The 3,940-nt window shown below is 43.8% G+C and overlaps 1 long non-coding RNA gene across 1 annotated transcript; it reads right to left on the reverse strand.

The window, feature by feature from the left end:
* Positions 1-482: 482 nt before the first annotated feature.
* On the reverse strand, positions 483-1,957 carry LOC135897345 (uncharacterized). The gene is made up of 2 exons (XR_010563019.2): positions 1,852-1,957; positions 483-1,787 (listed from the first exon to the last, which is right to left on the reverse strand). It is a non-coding gene; the product is annotated as an uncharacterized lncRNA (long non-coding RNA).
* Between the last annotated feature and the right edge of the window lie 1,983 nt (positions 1,958-3,940).

The following is a 3,940-nucleotide window of genomic DNA, read 5'->3' on the forward strand; positions in this document are numbered from 1 at the left end:
TTAGGCTTCCTCCGTTCCTGAGAGCATGTTCAATTCTATCCATATTATCCCAAGTAACCACGGATATCCGGGCGACGTCCGACGGACGTCCTTTCTGGATATTCGGGATGTCCGTGGGATATCCATGAATGTCCGACGTACGTCCGAAGGACGTCCCTGGGAAATCCAAAGGTAATCGCTTTGGCATCCGTAGTACGTCCGACGCGGACATCCAGCATGGACATTCAGGGGACGTTCAGGATATATATATATATATATATGTGTGTGTGTGTGTGTGTGTGTGTGTGTGTGTGTGTGTGTGTGTGTGTGTGTGTGTGTGTGTGTGTGTGTGTCTTCCCGGGGATATTCCAGATATACACATGCCTTGAAGCGACAATAGTGGCCGGGACACATTCAAGCACCGGACCATTATATATATTACATTGGTCTAATGCTTGAATGCATTTTTGTTTTAAATAAACGAGAAATGAACTTACACCAACTTCCACATGCAATTAAACGTTTATTGTCACCTTATACATATACATAAAAAGACCAATAAGCAGATATATGCGTACTGTTCAAAGAACAAATAAATACACGGATAAAGAAGAAAACTTGCAATTTCAATAGCACAACACAAGGTAGAGAACAGCAGAAAAAAATACTTATTGCCCACCCTGCTTTGACATTTGAGTTTGCAGCATGGAATAAAAAGAAGGAGCAAAAATACATCAATTAGCATTATTAAGCAGCGAAAGCAACAGAAATGACAAGTAATTAATCTTGACTACATCACTTCACTAGCACTCTGCGACACGGGCACAAAAAATGACATTAACTGGCTAATGCCTTAAACTTTAATGTCATTCGCGGGGTGCCACACGGACATGCTTAATGGTATTGCAGCTTAAATGTTATTCGCGACGTAGTGCGTTCTCGTAAGTCAACTTGCCGTCAAATGCGTACTCTCGTTCCCAATGTCTCCACATTCTGACGTGGCTAAACGAACTATTAGTGAAGAACAATCAATATATTCTTCACTTTCTTTAAACAATAGCTCTTTCTCGTGGCGTAGTGCGTTCTTACAATTATTAAAAATCACTTGGCCATCGAATGCGTACTCTCGTTTACAATGTCCCCGCCGTGGCCGTAGTGACCATATTCTCACGATATTAAACAAACTTGTAGATAAAAACAACTAATATATTCTTCAATTTTTTAAAAGGAGCTTTTTATTTTCGTAGAGATCAGCAGGCGATCTTGCCGCTACTGACGGCTACAGCTCTGATCATGAGCGCATTAGCCAGGAGAAGCTGTTTGCCAGGAGAATCAAAGGGCGCCGATGAAGAGTCCGCGGTAGCTAAAGCAAATGTAGACTCCGGGGTCCTGCTTACCAGAAAACCCGCATTGACTTGTGCGTACACCTCTCCTAAGGGATCCTGTTCCGTTCTCACAGCGAAGTGAACCATCCGAAGCGTCATGTAGAGTATATCCATCAGGGAAGCAAGGCACATTGTCCTTAGTGCGCGTAGTCTCACAACCACCGTCCTGAACTTCCGATGTCGCCTCGGTGCAGCGACCAGCATCACAAGGCGTACAAATGTTTGCAGGGACAGCCCGACCGCACATGTTAATGCATGCGTGCGGGGTATACGAGCCACTGCACAGTTCTAGACTTGCGAATTATCGAGCTGTTGACTGCTGGCTGCCGGTGCGAGATCCGAAGTCCTCGAATATCGTCTTTGTTTCCAGCGACGCTCGTTTTCGCGCGTGCGGCTTCTCCCGCAGTCTAGGCATCCTGGCACCTGTGAAGAAAACACATTTCAATACCCAAACGAATTAAAAAAGAAATCGATGTAGCTGTCATACCTTGGTAGCTGAGTAGGAGACTTCAGCAGGCACGGAAGGTGACAAACGCTGCTCCGCTGCCCTTAAAACGATCGCAGAATGAAAAATGGCGTGGCGACGATGGCTAGAGCTTGGATTGGATTGGATGAGTATAGCGTTCTGCTTTGCCAAGGTTCTAACACTTCCACGTGCATCTACGCAAACATAAATAGGTTTTTAAAATATTCTATTATTACACAGTGAAATATTTACTTATTCTGGGAATATTCGGTATCTGATTTTCGAGTTTTTAGTTTCTGCTAAGCTGTCGGCGCCAGAAAAACATAGCCTTTGAGATTACTGTCAATGCATGGCGGCTCTGACGCATTATAGCTTTCGTAATCGCTTTCAGCGCACGCAGCCACCAAAAGCGTAGCCTTTGAGATTTGTTTTTGTTACCTATAATGATATTATTGTATGCACAATTGAACACTGCAGACAACTTCCTGTTTTAAGAAACCAGCCAAAAACAGGCGCACACAGGAAACATACGAGAAGACAGAAAAGAGGCTGGAAGAGGCCTGTCTTGTGTATGTTTCCTGTGTCCGTCTTTTTTTTTGCTGGTTTTTTTCTTAATACAATGCGCCAACTAGCCCAACAACGTGTTTTACTTCCTGTTTCAATGATAAACCTGAACCTACATAGCCTAAGTCCAAGTTACATGTTCGGAGGTCAGGACCAAAACTCTATGATCAGGAACTTTTCATAATGAGGGGTAACTTGAGGGCTTGGCTCTAGGTCGAAAAAGTGGCTTCAAATGGGCGCTTATATATTCTGCTAGTCATCCACAAGCATTTTTTTAAAGCAAACTACAAATTGTTTGTATGACCCACCGATAGAAAAAAAAATCGTATTTTAATACTGCGATGTTAAAGTGGGCAGAATTTATATCAAGTTGGAAATATATTTATTTTGCTTTGAAAAAAGAATGAACTGTGTCCGATAGAGAACAAAAATAAACAAATATAATATGAAAAACTAAAATTTCCGGCAATATATTTATGCTAGTTTATATATAACTCACTAGTGTATATCCTGGGCATGCCTATTTATGGACAGCCAGCGGACGTTCGAAATGGGATGTCCCATGGACATCCCGGTGGGATGTCCTTCGGACATCCAAACAGGATATGGACTTCTCCTGTACGTCCCACGGACGTCCATGTTGGATATCCGGATGGATGGACGTTGGGACTTATGGTGGACGTCCCACGGATATCCGTGGTTACTTGGGATACTTCCTTATGTCAGCTGTCTTACGCTTGTTGATTAACTTCGAAAGTTCTGCCAGTTCTATTCTAGCTGTAGGGTTAGATGCTTTCATACATTGGCGTTTCTTGATCAGATCTTTCGTCTCCTGCGATAGTTTGCTGGCATCCTGCCTAACCGAGTTACCACCGACTTCCATTGCACACTCCTTAATGATGCCCACAAGATTGTCGTTCATTGCTTAAACACTAACGTCCTCTTCCTGAGTTAAAGCCGAATACCTGCTCTGTAGCTGGATCTGGAATTCCTCTATTTTCCCTCTTACCGCTAACTCATTAATCGGCTTCTTATGTACCAGTTTCTTCCGTTCCCTCCTCAGGTCTAGGCTAATTCGAGTTCTTACCATCCTGTGGTCCCTGCAGCGCACCTTGCCGAGCACGTCCACATCTTGTATGATGCCAGGGTTAGCGCAGAGTATGAAGTCTATTTCATTTCTAGTCTCGCCGTTCGGGCTCCTCCACGTCCACTTTCGGCTATCCCGCTTGCGGAAGAAGGTATTCATTATCCTCATATTATTCTGTCCCGCAAACTCTACTAATAACTCTCCCCTGCTATTATGCCATATTCCCCCACTGCCTTGTCTCCAGCCTGCTTCTTGCCTACCTTGGCATTACAGTCGCCCATTAGTATAGTGTATTTAGTTTTCACTCTACCCATCGCCGATTCCACGTCTTCATAGAAGCTTTCGACTTCCTGGTCATCATGACTGGATGCAGGGGCGTAGACCTGTACAATCTTCATTTTGTACCTCTTATTAAGTTTCACAACAAGACCTGCCACCCTCTCGTTAATGCTATAGAAT

Source organism: Dermacentor albipictus, unplaced genomic scaffold, assembly GCF_038994185.2.
Source record: "Dermacentor albipictus isolate Rhodes 1998 colony unplaced genomic scaffold, USDA_Dalb.pri_finalv2 scaffold_95, whole genome shotgun sequence".
NCBI lineage: Eukaryota > Metazoa > Arthropoda > Arachnida > Ixodida > Ixodidae > Dermacentor > Dermacentor albipictus.